The sequence below is a fragment of the Nilaparvata lugens genome, chromosome 13, assembly GCF_014356525.2.
Source record: "Nilaparvata lugens isolate BPH chromosome 13, ASM1435652v1, whole genome shotgun sequence".
In the NCBI taxonomy this organism is placed as follows: domain Eukaryota; kingdom Metazoa; phylum Arthropoda; class Insecta; order Hemiptera; family Delphacidae; genus Nilaparvata; species Nilaparvata lugens.
The window spans coordinates 30,567,018-30,589,596 of record NC_052516.1 but is presented as its reverse complement, the minus strand read 5'-3'; the positions used below and the strand labels follow the sequence as shown (position 1 = coordinate 30,589,596).

General features: G+C 34.8%; 1 protein-coding gene across 1 annotated transcript in view; it reads left to right on the top strand.

Moving 5' to 3' along the window:
• Positions 1-22,579, top strand: part of LOC111049539 (zinc finger protein 395) — a 132,892-nt gene that overhangs the window by 101,518 nt on the left and 8,795 nt on the right. The window lies entirely within an intron of this gene.

Sequence of the window (22,579 nt, the reverse complement as noted above, 5' to 3'; positions counted from 1 at the left end):
GCTGCTATTAATTGACTTTCAGAGTTGCTTGCTCTACTAGGGTCTAAGAGAACATTATTATTATACTGTACACGTGGAACTACCCCTTTTTCCTACTCTTCCTCATCCTCCTCCTCTTCCACCTCCTTCCTCTCCACCATATCCTCCTCCACTTCGTCCTTCTCCTTCTCTTCTTCTTCCCACTCCTCCTCCTCTTTTCACTCCTCTTCATTTTCCTCCTCCTCCTGATTTACCTCCACCTCATGATCATTCCTTCTCATTTTTTTTATTCTTCTTCTTCTTCCTCTTCTTCTCTTTTCCCATCCCTTCGTTGTTTTCTCTCTCCACCAGCCATCTGTAACCTCTAAAATGTATCTTCCTCTCCCCAAAGATTGTCACGTTCCAGCTGTTTTCAACTGTTCTTTTTTCTCTCCTGATGAATCTCTCTGCTATTTTTGTTCAAAAATTATTCAAACAACTTGTTCAAAACTTACACCCATTTCTCGTTGTAAACTACACAAAAACCAAAGTAAACTCTCATAACCCCTTAGTAAACTCTCTAGAAACTACTTGTAGTAATACCGGTATATAACCTACCATAGCCTAACGGCTAACTTCTTTAATTTTGACCAAAATGTTTCTTGGACAGTAGACATTTAGATACTGGTCCATTAATGCCGAATCAACTGAAAATAGTATATTGTACTTCCGATAAACCTGTGTTGTAGTGACAAGATTCAACTCTTCCAATAAATATCACTTCCTTGGAATCGAATACATCTACAGAACTCTGCATGAACTTTTCCAGCCTCATAAATATAATGTTGAGCACATCGTTTAAAACCTTTTTTAAGTGTAATTAAAATGTTATTGTCACAAGCAGAAATCATTCTATAAATTCTTCCATGAATTATGGCCACTTCGAGTTGGAATTTTAAGTTTTTCATCGTTCAGGTTTACTTAAGTGCAAACTTAATTGTAATTCTTGTGGACGGATTCATCTATTTTATTTCTTCTTCTTTTCTTCTTTTTATTTTTTCTTCTGTATCCTTCTCCTTCTTCTACTGCATTGCAATTACTTGTTTTCTTTTGAATGCATTCTATTGGCTGTTGCAAGTAGCTGGTTGATAAGTAGCTCCAGAAGCTTAGAATAAATCCTCTCACAAGTCTGGAATCAGGATCTATTGCAGAGCATATACATACATACATACATACATACATACATACATACTACATACATACATACATGCTCAACTCACAACTGACAAACTTCAAGTGGTGCTCTAAATCACTACTGCTACCACTTCTTCTTTACTTCTTCTTCTCTTCTCTTCTTCTTCTTCGTCTTCTTCTTCTTCTCTTCTTCTTCTTCTTCTCTTTTTCTTCTTCTTCTTCTTCTTCTTCTTCTTCTTCTTCTTCTTCTCCTCCTCCTCCTCCTCCTCCTCCTCCTCCTCCTTCTTCTTCTTCTTCTTCTTCTCCCCCTCCTCCTCCTTCTTCTTCTTCTTCTTCTTCTTCTTCTTCTTCTTCTTCTTCTTCTCCTCCTCCTCCTCCTCCTCCTCCTCCTCCTCCTCCTTCTTCTTCCTCTTCTTCCTCTTCCTCATCTTATTCTTCTTCCTCTTCCTTCCCATTGTTCCTCTACTAAGGAGTTCGACTCGTATAATTCAAAATTTTCCACAAGATAAATTTCAACGTAATTTTATTTTCAATTTAAATAACTTCATTTTATAGAAATACTGACTAAGGCCAGTATGGTCAATAGCAGTTTAACTAAAACCCTTGTTTAAACCATCAGATGACATAATCAAAACACATTTAGTAATATTGCGACCGTTGTTCTAATCCAGTATCAATTTAAACCAGGTTTAGGGCTTTTTGCTCAGTCAAAGCTTGAAGCACAGTCAATTGAATCAGCTTGTGGCTTTAACTCGAAATGAAATACATTATAACGAACGAGACTTGATATGAATTTAATCCAGTTTAAAATGAAACTGTGCAAACGGCATTTTGACTGCTATTGAGCCTGGGGCCCTCCCTAGGACACACTATTGTTTTCATTACAAGTTTTTATGGTATCCGTGTTATCGGATGGGCACGTTAAACTGTCGGTCCCGGCTGAAGTATGACAGTCGTAAGGCCCATTGACGGCTTAAATTATATATTCAGGCGGTGGAACATTCCCGAAAGGGAACTCCCCACCAACAAAAGCCATACGAATTTTTTTTTTTTATGGTAGTCCACGTAGTTGGTGGTATTGTAGTTTATGGTGATAAATTTTCACGAGTTATTTTGCACAAATAATGGATCTCTTTGGAAGAATAGTGGAAAAGGGAATAGTTTCTGTAGGAAGGAGCAGCCTGAAAGTGCAGTTGTGGGTTGCCTGTTCTGGCTTGGAGGGTTCATTGACACCATATGGTGCAGCCGAGACGCCACCAGATTCACAACAAACACCAACTCCTTAAAGACAGCACAAATTTGAGTCGAGTATTTTTAGGAAGAAATGTTTGTTTATAGACTGGAACGCGGAATTGGGAAGAGATGCATTTTTCTACAATGAAGTCTTCAAGGATTGAATCAATAGCCTGATGTGGATTGACTTCAGAGACTGATTTAAAGAGAGCTCAAAGACTGGTCAAAATTACACTAACTGAGATCAATTTTAACCGGGATCATCAGTTCTGTTCTGATCATGTAATCAGCTGATACAATATTCTAATAGTGAATAATAGTCTATAATAATAGTCTAATCCTGTGACAGTCCAGTAAAAACCTTGATTGAAGGCATCTGTATTTTGATAATAATTGTGAAGCGTTATTGTTATTGTAACCATGCTATTGTAACTCTATGTCAAAATTCTGTAGATGCGCCAGATATCTTAGAAACAAAATCATAATTTTCTGTCACTGTCATTAAATTTGATGTCCTAATTCTACAGTTAGCACCAGGCCCCTGTTTCATAAAAACTTAGAAGTCCTGTAATACAGGAACAGCTGATTGTATCGGCTATATTGATCATGTAATTGGAATGGTGATTCTCCTGTATTACGTGACTTATAAGTTTTATGAAACAGGGCCCAGATATCTAACCATTCTATAAGCTTTCTCTTCGATTTTAAATATCTAATCTCTTGTGACCTTCAGGATTACTACACCATAATATCGGAGTGGATCTCGATTTCTTATTTCTTTTTCCTAATTTTTCTTTTAGAGTAAATCTCTAATTACTGGATACCAGTGGCCAGTTCAATGAAAACCCAAAAGTACCATAATCTCAAGATATGGTAATCTCTGTTAGAAATCGTATAATAGATTTTTCAAAACAAAGTTGAAACTGTAAATTATGTTCTAAATCGCTTATCTATTCGCATAGCTGCATCAATCAGGTTCAACATTCCTCAATCAGCTGATCACACCTCTGTTATATTATACAACAGTAGAAAAGACTGAAACAGTTGACTTGAAAATGCCCTGACAATGAAAATTCTTCATTTTTCATATAGTCCTTTGTCGTCCCATGTCGTCTGCTTGTCTATTTTCTGCACATCCAAGCTATTCCTTGTTTACACTAATCCTCGTGAAAAAAGATCTAAAAATATATTCCCCACTGGACCAAAAAATCTGCACTCCAAATCGATCTGTTTCTAAACAGGTCAATTGAGGGAGCAAAAATAAAGTAGAAGATAGTTGACGCGTAGTAGTACAGTATATATCTTCTGTTCTGTGTATATTTATATCCTGTATTTGTAGTGCAGCCTTTCTCCCTCTTTGTTGTTATAGTAAATCTTCTCTCCACATATGAGAGTCAAAACAAACATATTACTGTAGATAGTATTTTTAACATATATGCGCTACTAACCCAAACCACAGAATACAAATATAGCAGATATATACAGATTATATTATAGAAGTTTTCTCTGCCCAAATTTATTAAGAGTTTTAAAGTGAGATTCACTACAAACTGACAGCACTACTTATAAATATCATGTTCACTTCGCTATTTTGCCTACCAGATTTTTTATATATTTTCAGAAATACTATTAGCTTCTTTCAAACAATAATTGAAACTTCAAACAGCTTCTAGAAGTTTCTGACCCAACTTTAACAGTGAATCTTTTCTGGAGTATGAACTATGCATACAAATGCTGATGAATGTGATTATTTGCTCCACTATTGAATAATTTTATCGTTGCACCTTTTCAAACTCGTCATAACTAACTGGCTTATGTCATAAGCCAGTTAGTTATGACGAGTTTGAAAATGTGCAACGATAAAATTATTCAATAGTGGAGCAAATATTCACATTCATCAGCATTTGTATGCATAGTTCATACTCCAGAAAAGATTCACTGTTAAAGTTGGGTCAGAAACTTCTAGAAGCTGTTTGAAGTTTCAATTATTGTTTGAAAGAAGCTAATAGTATTTCTGAAAATATATAAAAAATCTGGTAGGCAAAATAGCGAAGTGAACATGATTTTTATAAGCAGTAGTTATATTAAATATTATATTTATATTATATATTGAATAATAATTTATTTTATCGTTTGAAATTTAATGACATTTCAAAAATAAGTAAACCATTGGTTAATAATTCTCGTAGTTTGAAATGAATGGTGGAATTTACCTAACTGCATAACGATTCAATTGACAGGTTGATAATTTCCGTAAATTAAGATGAATGGTTGGTTATTTTGTATGGTATTTTCACTGCATTACGTTTTGTGATGATGATTTTACGTAAATTATAATTAATAGCAAATAGATTTCAATTCAGTTTATTCACCTAAATTCATGAAACGATGTATCCACAGAGAAGTAATATTGAACCAGAGAGACGAGAAGTACTGTTTCATATTTTTAATCAGGGATATTTTATTATACCTGATTAAACTTCGATAAGAAGTATAAAATAGAGAATTCGTTGAATTGGTTGACTAGTGATAAATTATTTCAGAATGGGTTGAGAAGTATCTCAATAATCTAATCTTCAAGAAATGACTTATTAGTGTAAAGCTTGTTGCCTATTTTCACCCTTCAATAGTGTCAGAGAATATTACTTCTTACACATTGAAGAGTTTTGAGTTTATAAAATACTGTAAATGACTTTTCAAATGTTCCTGACAGATGAGTTAAAGAGTGATCAAGAGAAAAGTGTTCATGGATCTTTATATAATTTGAAATTTCGAATTTTCAGGTATTAAAATTAATCCCTTAAAAACCTAAAAAAACACTTAAAAATAATTTTTACTTAGTTACATTACAATGAATAAAAATGGAATTTGAAAAAACATATTTGACCACGAGAAAGTTTTACAGAAATTTGAAAAGAAATCTAGCAGGTAGCTTGATCATTGAACCCACACTGCTTTCAGATGCCCCTAGCAAATCATGCACTCTACCGCAACTATAGTGTAGTGTAGGGAAACGTTGCTCTTTCATCAGATTACTAACCATACAATTTCTCTTCAGCTGTATGGTTAGTAATCTGATGAAAGAGCAACGTTTCCCTACACTACACTATAGTTGCGGTAGAGTGCATGATTTGCTAGGGGCATCTGAAAGCAGTGTGGGTTCAATGATCAAGCTACCTGCTAGATTTCTTTTCAAATTTCTGTAAAACTTTCTCGTGGTCAAATATGTTTTTTCAAATTCCATTTTTATTCATTGTAATGTAACTAAGTAAAAATTATTTTTAAGTGTTTTTTTAGGTTTTTAAGGGATATACCTGAAAATTCGAAATTTCAAATTATATAAAGATCCATGAACACTTTTCTCTTGATCACTCTTTAACTCATCTGTCAGGAACATTTGAAAAGTCATTTACAGTATTTTATAAACTCAAAACTCTTCAATGTGTAAGAAGTAATATTCTCTGACACTATTGAAGGGTGAAAATAGGCAACAAGCTTTACACTAATAAGTCATTTCTTGAAGATTAGATTATTGAGATACTTCTCAACCCATTCTGAAATAATTTATCACTAGTCAACCAATTCAACGAATTCTCTATTTTATACTTCTTATCGAAGTTTAATCAGGTATAATAAAATATCCCTGATTAAAAATATGAAACAGTACTTCTCGTCTCTCTGGTTCAATATTACTTCTCTGTGGATACATCGTTTCATGAATTTAGGTGAATAAACTGAATTGAAATCTATTTGCTATTAATTATAATTTACGTAAAATCATCATCACAAAACGTAATGCAGTGAAAATACCATACAAAATAACCAACCATTCATCTTAATTTACGGAAATTATCAACCTGTCAATTGAATCGTTATGCAGTTAGGTAAATTCCACCATTCATTTCAAACTACGAGAATTATTAACCAATGGTTTACTTATTTTTGAAATGTCATTAAATTTCAAACGATAAAATAAATTATTATTCAATATATAATATAAATATAATATTTAATATAACTACTGCTTATAAAAATCATGTTCACTTCGCTATTTTGCCTACCAGATTTTTTATATATTTTCAGAAATACTATTAGTCAACGATTATTGCTCTGATTTATTCTGTTTTTCCTGGTGTGCAAGTAGATGAGCTTCTCGCTAGTTCTTCGGAAAGGAGTTTGATATTTTTTGGATCTTTCACAAGTAATAATAGAGGGAAATCATACAACCTATGATCAGATCAATAGACTTATATACCGGATTTTATAATGAATTTATGTATGCCTTTCATTTGGACACTACAAATCACAAGTGCTGTAGGTAAATTTAAAAAATTGGACCTTGGCAAAATTTCAGAAAATAGATGGACATTTTTTGGGTCTTTCTCATGTAATAATAGAAGGAAATCGAAATCATACAACCTATGATCAGATCTATAGATTTATATACCGGATTTTAAAATGAATTTATTGATGCCTTTCATTTGGACACTACAAATGTGTTGTGGGCTAATTTGAAAATTTGAACTTGTCAACATTTCAAATCTCTTATCAACATCTATAAAAACTAATTGAAGAAACTAAGGTTTTTAACGCTTTTTGTGAATACTTATTTATTTACAAAAGCAACTTTTCACGAGTATTTAAAGCCCAGGGTATAATGAGGGGATGAATGACAATGCCACACAAACGCCTCCATTTGTGATGATTCAATGAATGAATGAGAGATGATGAAATGAAATATGAGAACGAGCATCCAGCCGATACAAAATGATTATAGTTTAGTTACATTACAAAAGAAGTACTTTTGTGTAAACGATCATATTTATTCCAACTAAGTTTACTTGTATCATAGAGAAACAATAGCGTAAGTAGATATCCCATGGTATAGGGCGTTTATGTCGCAACTATTACTGTTATCTCAAGCCGATAGTCCACGTAGTTCTTTCCCGTGAAGCTTTGTGACGCTGGTAGTCTCTCATATTGTGCCATTCATACACTCTTACCCGGTCAAAACAGTAAAAGTTGACAATAATCGACAGTAATTGACTTGAGATAACAGTAAAAGTTACGACATAAACGCCCTATACCATGGGATATCTACTTACGCTATTGTTTCTCTATGCTTCTATAATAGTGTATTTTTCCTCATGTGAGCCAGGTTTCGTCAAATTTGACTGGCTTCGGATCCAATTTGAATTTCAATTGGTCCGGCCCATCTGTAATTGGAATTTCACTCATCAAAGTTATTTAAAAATGTTTACTTCTACAATTAGATTGAACATAACTCATCATACACATGATGAACGTATACGTGTTCCGTTCAATCTAATAGAATCTATATGGACGGAAAAATAAACATTTTGTTAATAACTTTGGTGAAAACGCAGCTTTACAGAAAACTCATTGATAATAATTGTTAACAAATTACTCACTCAAAGCAAATTCACAATTTTTAAACCAAAATGAATCTGGCATAAAATCATGAACAATAATTCATAAATATGACTAGGTTCCCTTCTGGCTGTAGAAAAATTAATGCTCCAGATATGTTTATTTCCTTTCAAGATTCTAAAATGCTCGTAAAATGTGTAATAAAATAGGAGTGAGATCGCACTATGGAGAAGTAGTCTATTGTGAGATGAACCAGCACTCCCTATAAAAAACATTAATGCTTCAAATTCAATGAATGCTGACAGTTTTAAGTGAATCTCCACTAAAGCACTGTAGTAACTGCAAAACAGTGTCCACCGGTTTCTTAAATGCAGCTGTAAGGCCGCTGACCCCTAGAATGATGCTATCTTCACTCCTCCTCCTCCTCCTCCTCCTCCTTTTCCCCTCTTCCTCCTCATCACAGTACTATAGTCAAGTCCAATCCTCTCCTATGATAGCCTGTCTTCTCTGGCCTGAGGCTATGATAATTGCACTATAACTATAGTTGTCTACCTAGGCTATAGATAACTATGAATCATCATCACGTTCCTTTGTGTTGTGTTTCATCATACACACTCACTGCTGTGCTCGCTCCTGTTATTTCTAATCAAGAGATTCTTTTGTTAGAATTGTACTATGTTAAAGTTCATAATCATTGGGTTTAATTCAAATTCAGATCCGTAAAACACTTTATATTGAGAGAAAAAGGGTGAATCAGTGAAATATTGCGTAACTATGTTTGTTACATGAAATTGGTTTTGCCTGCATAGGATCTACTCAGTCCTTTGCGCAGGTGCAAGTAGTAAATGAGTTGGAAAATTCGTCAGTAAAAATAATAAGTTTTCCGGAGAAAATTGAATGGTACTGCATTACCCATAACCTGCATTATTTCTTCCATTACCTGATGATATTCAAGAAAAATCTAGATCCAAACCAAGGTTTTCTGCTGATCATAGTGGATCATTGTAATAGAGCATATTGATTTAGAACCATCTATTATAGAATGGTTCTAAAATGATTATTGAATGAATTTTCAAGTTTTCTCTCCAATTTCCATTCTCCTTTTCTCTCTCTCTCCCTCTATCTCTATCTCTCCTTTCTATGAGGGGCAAGTTTAAAAGAAGGCCGGCTGTGCCTTAAGTTCGCCCTCCTAGGTTTCTAATAAAGGCAGCTAATCAATTTCTCTTTCTCTATCTCACTCTTTATTTCTTTCTCCCAGGTGTGACCCGGCAATCACAGCTGTTTCAGATTGAGTGTCGCGTTCTCGGTTCTCCTGTTGGAAGGGAGACCTTAGTTTTAAAGATTCTTGAGTACTTTGTGTTTTTGAGAACTTTGCTAATTTGAGCTATAGTGTCGAGAACATTGCTCCTTTGAGTTATAGTGTCTGACAGCTATGATCTCTCCCATCACCTACGCACAAGCCTACGGCCAACCGTGCATCATCCTCAGTTGAAAACGTAAGTTGTACAAACCAAAATCAACCCTCTTGGCATCAACCAGCTAAGATCATCAATATAAACCAGCTAATCGGCGTTATACTGATTGTGGATCAAATTTGATCACGGTTACTGCAACCCTAGACCATAGTTTGGAAAAGGTATTGTGTTGCAGACCAGTGGTTAGTGTTCGTCATCTTGACAAATGTCTCTGGCCTCTCAAGCTGACTCCAGTTGACTACTAGATCAACCATCAACATCTCGAACAGAGAGAGAGAGAGTGAGAGAGCAGATCGGTCAAAGGCCTCTGATGCCGTTGGCAGTGTTGGTGGATCTGCCACACCGGGACCCAAGGACAAACCAGGGGTCAATGACTTCCCACTTCTGTATCGTGCCATCGTCACTTCTGTATCAAACCGAAGCCGAAATGTTCCTGCATTTCCTTCTGCAAAAGCAACGGGACAAGTGTGCAACAGGGGTGTTTTGTATCAAAACTTAGTGGTTCTGTATCATTGCTGTGTTTACATCAGTTTCCAGATTAAGACTCTGTTGCACAAAAGCCGGTTAAATTTTAATCGTGATCAATTCCACGAATACCAATCAGAGAAGGTTATTTCTAAAAGAATACTTCTCTGATTGTTTCTCGTGAAATTAAACCGGCTTTTGTGTAGCCGGCACTCAGTGTTCAGTTTTCGGATTACATCCGTACCGTTTTCCCCGGCAGTCCCAAATTTCTAGGTTGTCCAGATTTCTCAAGAGGGTATTTGAAATAAGAGATATTTTTAGGATGTAATTCATCCCGGACTCGATCAAACATTTAAAATGCAGTCACTGTTATGTCTAGAAAAATGAAAACATTTAGGAAAAAAGTTCTGTCAATCTTGCTAGAGGATTCTCTAACAAAAAGCAACTGTGAAAATGCATTCCAAGTGAATAAGGCAATGAATGTAGCTGAAATCAAAAACCTACAAAATACATGAATTTTCCTAGGAAATCGTGTTGGGTAGTGAGTCGTAAACGTCATTTGGAGATTTTTCTGAAGAAATTGTAGCAGTTTTCGATTCATAGCTTGAAGCAGAAGTGAACGAAATATAGTTTTCTTTACTCTACGGTTAAAGGCTGTGGATATGCACGTTTTTGAAACTTTCAATTTATTGCTGAATCAGATTGTAGAAAATTAAGCTCCAGGTTTTTGAGAATTTAGATTTTAGCAAACTGAAATAATAATATATAAGATTCAGGTTGTAGCAAGAATCAGATTTCAGTGAGTCATGTTCAAGAATTCAACTTTCTTACAATGTAAAGTGAAGTGATTGAATCATGCTATTTCACGTTACATTGCACCTGGATTACATCAATTTGATATACATATATAATACATATACATAATACATCAGTCACTGATATTAGATCCTGGATCCTATTTTGTAACCAAGCCAATCTGTGATAAATCTATTTCCTTTGTTCCATGACAAAGTCAAAAAGGATAGTGAAACAATGTCAATCAGATGCTGACTTAATAAGGTAAAACTCACTATTGTATATAATTATAAATATGTAGGTGTAATGTTGTTTTAAGCCGTCTAAGCAACTGATTCGTTACCAGCTCCGAAGACCGATATTGAGATTTGTTCTTGAATCAGAATCATCCACTCAAGGTGGCGACCCCCGCCCGTCATCATAATAAAATCAAATGGAATTTTGGGTCTAGTGCAAGGAATCCATTGACTTCCGCACGCGAGACCTCACGCATGACCCACTAAGGTTTGTTTACGTGTGACAGCGCTCCAAGCGGTCTCAGCGCCAACTAGCCTATTGATCTTTCCTCTCTCACTTCACTAACCTCCTCTCTATTTGTATTTCTCTCTAACTTCATCTTTTGCGATCGCTTTGTCTTTCTTCACGTACTCTTGCAATGTCCAGAATAGTATAGATATTTTCTACTCTACTTATAGGAATTTTTTGTTTATAATAAGAGTTTATTGTATTATTTATATTTTTTGATTAATCTTTGTCTCGCTTCCCAGCAATCGTATGTATTATTTTTCCAATCATTTTATTTTTTTTCAGCTATTATTTTATTCTTCCTCTTCCTCTTCTACTACTGCTTCATCTCCTTCATCCTATTTCTTCCTCCTCCACCTCTTCCTTCACCTCCTCCTCCACCTCTTTCTCGCTCCTAACTAGTTCCTTTCCAATCATCTACACCCTCTTTCTTCCTTCCTGCACTTCTCTCTTCTAATATTTTTCTTTCTCTCCGTTTTCTGACTTATTCTTTTCCCTTTCTATAGTTTTTCCAATCACTTGTATTAACATTTTTCTCTTTTTTCTACTCGTCATTTTTCGCTTCTCCTTCTGCAATTTTCCATCTTTTTCTCCTTCATGCTTTTTCTCCACATTTCTCACGTCATCCTCCTTATAATTCGCTACTCTTTTCCTGTTTCTCCGTTTTCCTTTTCTTCCCTCTCCTCTCTCTTTTCATATATCCTTTCCCCTTATACTTCTTCACTTCCTCTCCTACCTCTTCTTTTGTATCTGATTTTTCATCCACTTCTCCCTCTCCACTTCTTCTTCTTCTTCATCTCCCCCAACTCTCTCCACTTCTTCTTCTTTTTCTACTCCACCAACTCTCTCCACTTCTGCTGTTTCTTTTTTCCCCTTCATCTTTTCTCCCATCTTTCAGTTCATACTTTCCTTCCTTTTATACTTCTCCTTTTCTTCCTCTTGTACCCTTTATTTTGTATCTGATTTCTCATCCATTCTCCCTCTCCACTTCTCCTTCTTTTCCATCCATTCTCGCCACTTCTTCTCTTTGTCCTTCTCCATCCACTCTTCTTTCTCTCAGTAACCAGAACACTATAGATGTATAGATTTTCAGAAATTATCTTATTCACATTAGTATAGATACTTCTACTACTGTATACAGAATGATGATATCTGTAGCTCTCTCTCAATGTTTTGTATGACTCTCTCTGTTGCCTGTTCTCTCTCAGGCGTGCAACAGTCGTGTTTGAAGCGAATCCTTTGTTCTGTGAGTGTAGTGAGCGGTGCGCATGCTCGAGGCTTGGAGGTTTGCACGTGCATACATCCTCCGCAGCCCGGCGGTGACGAAATTCCTCTCTGTTACGGAATGACACACAAAGCGAAACCGAATGAGGATGTGAAGAGAGAATGAAAAGAAGAGAGTGAAGTGAAACCGAATAAGCGTGTAAAGAGAGTAAGAAAATGCAAGAGAAACTGTCAGGAGAGAGTGAAGAATCAGCTGTGGAAACGGAATGGAGTAGTGGGGTAAAGTGCGTAGTTGTATCGCCGGCAAAATGTGGATCTCTTTGTTTGGATGATGATTGTATCAGAAGCGGAATTTTTATGGGTGATGGTGGAGGTGAAATCAAAGGAACGAAGTACAGTTGAAGGGAGTAAAGAAAGGGAAATGACTGTGGCGATAGGAGTTAGAAATTGATATGGAAATGGAAAGAGAGATATGATAAAAGAAAATGAGAGAAAGGAATAGAAAAATATTGAAGTGGAGGATGTATGATAGAATAGATAAATTGAGTGAATGGTATCTAGGAATAGCGGAATGGAGAAATTGAGTAAATTGTATCTAGGTAAAGAATTGCCAGGCAGGAAAATGGGAAATTTGATTGCAACGTACAAAGAAATGTAAGAAAAATAATTATTAAAATAGGAAATGGAATAGAAAAATGAAATCCTCTAGGAAAATGGTAATGAAAAATAGGAAAATGGAATTCTCTAGAAATCCAAGATAATACAGTATGAAAGTTTGATAGTTTCTGTCATAAATGACAGAAATAAATTCTGTGGAATGTTGGAAATTTATTGTTTGTATTGGATCGAAAAGAGTTACCTCTCATGGTTTTTTTATTTGATTTGATTACTCAGAATATCAATTCTATTGACATTTATTTCATTTCTAAATAATAAGTTGATCTGAAATATTTTCATTTATTATTGCTATCATTATTATTATTAATTTCATGTTTGAATTCTAAATCTATCTGTATAGAATCTCTTAATGTTAGAAATTTGTTGAGAATAGTTTGATCCACGGGTTGTCAAGCCATTTTTCGGAAATTTCAAATTAATGGAATAATAAATCTCTCTAAATTTGGTATTCTCAGTAATAAGGTGTGTTTTTTGATGAGCAATGCCATGAAGAATCAATCTGTTACCACTTGCGAGGTGACGTATTTTAAGAATTTTCAATTTAAGCGCTCGGATCTCAAAAATGTTTTATAAAAGTGAATTTTATTGTTGCATCTCTTGATTTTCCTATTGAAACTCGGTTGATAATGACAAAATCCATATCGGAATGACATCAATTGAGTCAACAGCTGGCATCATTCATCATTCACAAAAGTGAGGCGGCTTTGAAAGAAGGCGAATAGGAAAAACTATAATTTTGCAACCTAGACGACCAGACATTATCCATGAATAATTAATCTGTTGTCGTGAGATTCAGTTCTAACTGGCAGCTTTGGTTCAATGGATTCTACTGATTTCATTGCATAAGAAATGCTGACAGTATTCTGCATAGAAGCCGCCATGTTGCAGGTTCTTGGAAATAGCCAATCGTCATTTTACTGGAAATAGACACGGCAGAAAAGACAAAACAAAAAAGTGGTCTAGCCCTGGAAAATCGTTATCAGATTTCCCTTCTCCCCACGCCGGTAGATCTGCGAATTATTCGAGGGAACAAAATGGAGAAAACTAAGGGGTGGGTGAGAACGAGAGGGAAAACTGGACCAAAAATAGCGCATTTGATTTCCCTCGGCCAGTTCAGGATATTTTGTGTTTGAGAGTATTGTTTGCCCATAGTTCGATCCTCCATTAAATTGAAAACTTTTTGCTATTATTTCAAGTATAAATCCGAGATATATCTCCATAGAGTTGAGATTGAACCCAGTTGAACATAATCTAAATTCTAAATATTTTATCTACTTCATTTTTAAAATGGATACAAACAGATGATAGAATCAGGGCATTTCTGAGAATAGTTAGATCTACGAGTTATCGTAACATGTTGTGGCACTTTCACTCCAATTCTTGAATTTCACACAGTTGTTGGATGAAATTTTTCTTATTTTGTTTATTGGTCTACAAATTTTCACTGATTGTAATTGAATTATCATTGTCACATTGCAATTTCAATACCCTTTATTGCAATTCTCACTCAAAAGCCTAGATTCAACCCTGGTGAATGCATTTTCTAGATGAAATATCACTCATATCTTATAACGTATTCTTTATTACATTTACCCCAAATATCAATAAACTTTAATTACTCTCTCTTGTGAATTTCACCGGTTTACGCTTGAATTTCACCCGTTTTGTAGATGAAAATTATCTCTTTCTGTATATTGGTAAGCATAATTTCATCAAATACAGTAGTATTGAATTAACCTTAAATGCCAATACATTAGTTTCTAGTATGAACAGTCACTCAAAGCATCAATTTCACCCAGGCGGGGTTTGTAGATGGAATATTAGATCAAACGCGAATTTCAATAGCATTAATTTATGGGATGGAATTTCACTCTACATTTGAATTCCATCTCCTTTGTATATCACTCTCAATTAGAATTTTCTATCTAGCATGAATATTATGTAATATATCTAGTACGAAATTAAACTCAAAGCTTCAATTCCACCCAGTCTGAGTAGTTAGTAGATGGTATTAGATCAAACTTGGATTTCAATAGCATTCATTTCTGAGCTGAAATTTCTCTGAATTTGAATTCCACCCGTTTTGTATATCACTCTCATTTCAAATTTTATAAGCGAAGTACGTATGTAGGTAAAATTTGGTGAGGTTGGTAAAGCCTGGGTTCGACCAGGCTATGTTGTTTGTATGATAGAGCAAGGCAGGAGAACGAAGCCCCAGCATGGCTTGTGTTTGTATCGATCAGCTGGTTTGCTGAAGCCCTGGACGAAGCTCTCTCACTCCCTCACTCTTTCTCTCTCACACTCACTCTCTCTCCCTCTCTACCTCACTCTCCATTACTTCTTGTAATCCTCCACTTGTTCCCCAGTCCAATTTATTTTCCAAGACCTACTCTTTCTTTACTTTCAACATACTCTGCTCTCTCTCTCTCTCCCCCCGTTTACTTCACTCTCTTATCACTGCTTGTAATCCTCTTCTGGGTCCCCCTCCTCTCTTTCCCAATATCTTTTCTGAGCCCCATTCACAACGACTTACACCCTTCTCCCTAGCTTTTCCTTCTGGATTTTCACATCTGTGTTCTATTTTCTTCTACGTACTTCCTCAACCTATCTCTTTCAATTCTACTCATATTTACTTCAAAATTATTCTTTGTATAGAGTATCTTAAATTACTTCCCATTAGTTTGTTTCTCTTTCATATTTCCTATTGTTTTTCTCCTTCCTGCTTCTTATTAAAATCCTCGGCTCCTCTTATCTTCACAATTTTCCGGAATAGTTTTCAACAACTGACACGGGGTTTTCTTCGCTTTTCCACATTTTTCTTCACAATTTCCACATTTTTCTTCACAATTTTCCGGAATAGTTTTCAACAACTGACACGGGGTTTTCTTCGCTTTTCCACATTTTTCTTCACTATAAATCTTCCCTTCTGTTCTTAACATTCGACTATTTTCCACTTTTCCTCTACTATTCTTCAACTTCTAAGATGAACTTTTAAGAACTTGCTATTTTTACACTATCCTTACTCTCCTAGAATTATCAATTCTTCCAAAATTAACTTTCTTTTTTCCTCACTTATTCTTCCGCTTTTCTTCTGTTTATTTTTTAGACTTTTAGAAAAAAGATATGTAATATAGGGAGGTAATAGAAAGCTATTTACAAAGAACATAAAAGTAGTATCCGAGATGCTAAAATGGAAAACTATTTTCATCACTTTCCTCTCATCATCTTCATCCGTTAATGTCAGTATTCGATCTCCTCATCGGTCAATGATTTCTGAATAATTTGGGTTTTCAACAAATTGTTGGGAAACTTATTCAACTCAAATAATTCACAATATCTGTAAAAAATTAAAAATCTATGTACGCTTTTTTAAAACATCATGTTTCAACATATTAATGCCATTTTCAAGATGAATAAGAGTAGCCATGACCAAAAAGTTATTATACAATATTGTTAAGTTAGTATACAATATATTTTTATTCAATCTCTCACTACATCCCTTGCACAATGTTTGTTGATTCCAATATTTGATCAATAGATTCTATTGAAGGTGATCATTTTGATGATTTGATTCGAATTGTGTGTATGTAACCGTTCTCAATTTCTTATTGTAAAGGTAAAAAATACCAAGATGAACTTGATTCTAAACTATTGAACTACACTTGACAATTCTGCCAAAAATAAAGTCATTCATATTGATGACTAGTAAGGTAACCCGTGATCCGCATGGGTATATTTTAAAACTTGACGTAATGAAATCTTGAAGAATTGGAAATAGGCCTATAACCAGCCTCGGTTAATTAAGAATCTATTTGCAAAATTTCAAGTAAATAAGTCCAGTAGTTCAGACGTGATGATGCGTCAAACATATAATTTTCCTATCCCGTACGTGTATAAGCCAGTTCTTTTCTTTATTATGGAATAGATAAGAACAAATTATTGGAATAATTTTCAGCAAGTTTCTTTTCATCGAAAACAAGTCCATAAATAATAGTGAGATCCACTTTATACAGTTAGCATTCTTCACAAATAAGATTAATGCTTTCCATTAAACCAATGATGAGAGTTTTAAGTGAATTTCACTCTATCTACTTGGTTTTACTAGGTGACATTCACAAAGAGACACGTGTAAAGTCATCACAATCTTTCGTGGAAATGCTGTCCATTTACCAAGAATTTATTACTTTTGCACGAGCGAGAGGTGTCACGTGTCAGAGAGAGAGAGAGAGAGGAGAGAGAATGATAAGAGAGGGAAGCGAGAAAGAGTGTAGGATAATATGATTTGCCTTAGTAATAGCCTGAGTAAGAAATATGACAGGACGATACGAGGGACGTTAGAGAGAAGAAGATTAGATGAGAGTCCGATAAGAGAGAATTCAGAGAGAGAGAAAGAGAAAGTGATAAGAGAGGGAAGTGAGAAAGAGTGTAGGGTAATATGATTTGCCTTATTCATAGCCTGAGTGAGAATAATATGACAGGAAGATACGAGAAAAGTTAGAGAGAAGGAGATTAGATGAGAGACCGATGAAAGAGAATTCAGAGAGAGAGAGAGAGAGAGAGAGGGAAAACATAGAGAACGAGAAAGTGAACGATAAGAGAAGTATGCCAGGACGACGATATGAGAGAAGTTAGAAGGAGATTATATGAGAGACCAATAAGAGAGAAGTAAGAGAAAGAGAGAGTGAGAGAAATGAGTGATGTGCTAGGTACTTGCGTGGCCTCGCAAGGGTCGCGGCCAGGGCTAAACTAATGTTTGGGGGGGCTTAAACGGGGGGGGTGCTCTGGGGGGGATTGGACGTGGCCCACATTTGTTGTGCCTTCGATCGTTAAAAGCTACTGGCTGTGACCTACTTTATACTGGGAAATTCTCTGTACACGGGGTTGACCTGATTCTGTGTTCGAGTTTTCATAGGGGTTGTTTTTGGGAACAATGAAATACTTATAGGTTTTTGAAAATGTATTTTTGATGATATTGTTACAAATTTATAATGATTACTTTCAAAGATTAGTTTAGGTATGTTAGGTAGGTATAGATTAGGTCATGTAGATAAGGAGTGAAGAGAGAAATATTTTCGGGTTTTTAAAAATGTATACTTGATAATATTGTTACAAATTTATAATATTGATTACATTCAAACATTAGTTTAGGTGGGTTAGGTAGGTATAGATGAGGTTAGTTATATTAGGTTAGTTAGATTAATTAGGTTGGTTAGGTTATTAGATTCAGATAGTGTGTAGAGAATTAGAGTAGATTAGATTCTTCGTTTATGTGAATTACAAAGTAAACTAACTGCTGAACTAATCCATATCAATATCAACTAGCAATAAAGCTAAATGAATTTTACAAATTATCAATTGCTTAAGAACCGTTTAAAAGTTTCATCAAATGAAAGAATTGAAACAAAAGTTCAAAGTACCATTTGAAAGTTCCATCAAATGAAACAATACGCTTTTATTAAAAACTGCACCTCCAAAATAAAGATATTTCGTTACAAAAACTCGAAAATTTTTCAACAAATATTAGTTTTTCAGGTTTCAACGATGTCGTTAATGGATTGGATATAGGATAAAAATATAAATTAAATAGTGCAATAAAAAGTCTCTAATCATAATTCAATTGCATTGATAGTTCAAGATATGGATCTGAATATAGTCCAGCAACAAATATTGCTTTGTATATTAAATCCGTCCAGTAACTAATATCGACCCAGAATGATACATGGTATTGTGCAAAATTTGGATAATGATGATGATGATGTATGAAAGTCTGATTCTAATAATTTATGGAAATATAGATTTGACTTGAAAATCTTTTCAATGTTGAATAACTGTTATTAGTGTACTAGATACAGATGGGTCGCAATCAAGTCCAGCACTTAATATTGATCCGTAGGATGATATAACTCTTGTGCAATCCTACAATAATCTGGAAATTTAGATGTCAAAACCTAGATGAAAATCAGAATTGATTGACAGTTATATTGTGCAGTAGATACAGTTCTAGTCCAGCCAGCACCTAACATTTTTTCCAAAAAACGTGACATTTTTTCCAAAAAACGTGACATTTTTTCCAAAAAACGTGACATTTTTTCCAAAAAACGTGACATTTTTTCCAAAAAACGTGACATTTTTTCCAAATCTATGCTCTAAGGGATGACACATTTCAGGCAACTCCATCAAAAACACGAATGTCTATAATTTTCATAGAAATTCAGATAGATTCACAGTTTTACAGTATTAGTGTCCCAGATTGAAATTTGGTCCAGAATACTTATTTTCTACATAATGGCACCTTCAGTGCAAGCACGAGTTTGCTCTTTTGGGGAAGTAGTTCTTAATATTTGATTTTGTACATCAATTTGATTATTGTAGTGTATATTGTGTAGTTTATTGATTTATCTTGTAATTTATGAGGAATGAAAAAATGAAAGAAAAATACCATCAGAAATACTATAATTAAGATAGATAAGAATCCAGATTCAAGTAGTGCAGTAACAGAACAGAGCATCTAATATTAATCTGTAGGATGATAATTTATGTGCAACCCCGTCAAAATACTAAAATACTGTATGTATGATAATATATGAAAATCTACATTCGATCAGTGCAATAATTTACAGATTTGAGTTAGAAAATAGACCAGCAACAAACATTGACACCTTTTGTGCAATACTATCATTCGAAATTCAAGATAATACTTCAGTATAATAAATTATATGAAAATCCAGATTCCAACTCTCCAGTTGTACAGATATGAATGAAAATAAGACCAAATATTGTGCAACTCTATCAAAAATACGAAAATTCAATTATAATATCCAATTCTATCAGTGCAGTTATTACAGATATGGTTGAGAATATAGTCCAGAACCTACTATTGATCTGCGGGATGACACCATTATTTGTGCAACCCTTAAAATAAGGGGAGCAGGAGCCCCCCGTCCCCTGAACTCCTCTGAAACATCACCGGGAGTAGATCAGTAGAGCAAACCCACTTAGAGCCGGCAACCCGGCGTTTTATTTAGGTCACGGGGACAGCACGTGGCGTTTCCCCACCCCTCTCGTCTTTCTGGGGGGCCCCGTACCCCAAACTTCCCCCCCATCCCGAGCGAGTGGTTCTAAACCACCCACCTTTCGTCTATGACCCCCTGCTATCGGGGAAGTAGGTCGACCTAGTTTTCTATCATCATCCTGGAAGAAAATCCCGTTGTGCATTCAACAGGCTCACCCGGAAAAGCCGAGTTTTCCGGTTAAGCCGGAAAAGCTTATGATAAATCGATGTTGCGGCTTTCTTCTCGCGGAAATGCAAGCGGGAAATATCTCTGTTTGAAATGAACGTCTCAATTTTGGAAATGGATTGAATGATTGATATTTTTGGATTGCTAGGCCTAGTTATCAACAGACTGATTCATATTATTGATGCACTCATCACTGATATTGATACTCACTTATTGGTTTTAAGACTGTGAGATTAATATTATTTCAATAAAGAAATTTCAACAGATATATCTATATTATTATAGATGAAAACTCGCTGATATTTATACTACTTGATGGTTAGTGCTGATATATTAGTTGCGTATAAGGTGGTGAAATATTGTTTATTAAAAGATTTTTCTCACCATAGATGAGTATGATCTAGATTAGTTTTAGACTATAGATGATATTTCACACTATAGTTGAGTGACAAATAGTCACTAACTAGTAGTTCACACTATAGATGCAATCAAAACTTGGATAAATAACTAAATGATCCTATTTCTTTAAAAAACGAATACAAACTCATATTCAGTCAATATATAAAGAAACCACTGGAAATTTCTTGGTTTTGGTATGTAGGTTACTCTTTATATTCTTCCCAAAGAATGGACATTGATATGTCCAAAGCTCCGCCAATTTATGTAGATGCATAACAATATGATTATTATCTATAGTTATTATATTACAAATTGCTTTTTCATATCATATACAGTTCAATAGTTATTTCTTAGTCTATATTATGTAAATTCATCTATAACTTTGCTGTATTGTAAGCTATTGTATTTAAGTGTATAAGCCAGTATATATTGTAATCTACATAAATAAAGTACTCAATCAATCAATCAATCACTTGAGAGACTATTGGCTTGGCAACTTCGGTGCGTCCAGTTTCTAGCTCGTCAAGTTCCTGTTGTCTTCAGAAAGTCCAATCGATAACATAATTTTTTTTTAATTATCGCTTAATACCAGCATATTGCCATTTAAAGGAAAAACTTTAGCCGTAACCTTTAACTAAGATCTCTCTAACATACTCTCACTAATCCCTAGGTAGTGTTGCAACTGTTCAGTTGACTGTATATCAGCCTCCACCGAAAACTTGATACCATGAGACTTGAAAAACTGAATGGCTCAACTTCCTTTTCCTACAGTTACGTTGAAAAGTGGCCATTGCTGCACTGATTACAGAACGCAAAGAATCACTTTTCCGCTCTAGTGCGGGAAAAATTTTTCTGCACTCCAGATTTGCAACATGGCAACGCAAAATACTTAGTAGGTTATATGGAGCAACAGTGCAGCAAAATCAAAATGAAGTTGGTAACAGTGACTGCTGTGGCTGCTATAGTGAGCAGAGGTGCAACCAAGCACAACGCGCTAATTATTATTCATTATATATTATAACCAACGACAACGAGGACTTTAGGATTTTAGGATTAAGGTTTTTATCAATAATAAAATTACACAGAAAAACATTTGATGCATTTCAGTCAATTTTACCCATAATTACCCACTTTTCATATTCAATGGTAACTGTAGGAAAAACTTAATGTGAAATACGTGCGCAAAGTTCCTCTGCTGCACTCAAGAAGCCAAACGTTTCTTTCGGTGCAGCAAACTGTCACTTTGCGCACTAGTTGCACAAATAACTATTTTGTCTCAGTATCTCAAGAAATGGCCAAAAAGAAAACTTGATGCCGTGATACTTGGCGAACTTCCCTCTTGTATCAGTATCTCAAGGAATGGTCAAAATAGACACTTGATAAACGGAGACCTCGACAAATAGGCAAGAACCGTTCCGTCGAACCGAGCTCTCCCACTTGATTCAAAGCTTTGTACTATAGAAGGCAGTGGAATCCGATGCACGTTCCTATCATTTCCAGAAACTTTATAAGGTTAGCTTTACACATATTCGGTTCGGTTCGTTGCCGAAAACGAATGAGGCTTTCATACATATCAGGTTTTAATTCGGTTCTAATTAGGTATTTTCTTCTCAAACACAGCTGTGTTTGGATTTTCACAATTCATGCTGGTATTAAAATATAAAAGCTGGTGTTCAAATAGTAAGATGTGATTTCTTGAACAGCAAAATTTTCAAGTTAATTAAAAGTTGTGAAATATTTGAATAGTTTATTTTTGATTATATTAATCTTGGACGTTCAGAGTGATTATTTTATTTTAATTGAAAATTTGTTTCAATTTTGACACATTGTACATAACGTTCATATCTTCTCTCCATTAATGAAATCATGTAATTTTCATGAAAAAATGAAAATTCTCCCAGAGTTTTAATTTATCTTCATATTTTTTTAGCAAACTATTAATTGAAAAAAATGCTCCAGTGAACTAACAGAAATGAATTGACCATATGATTTTGACATGGAATA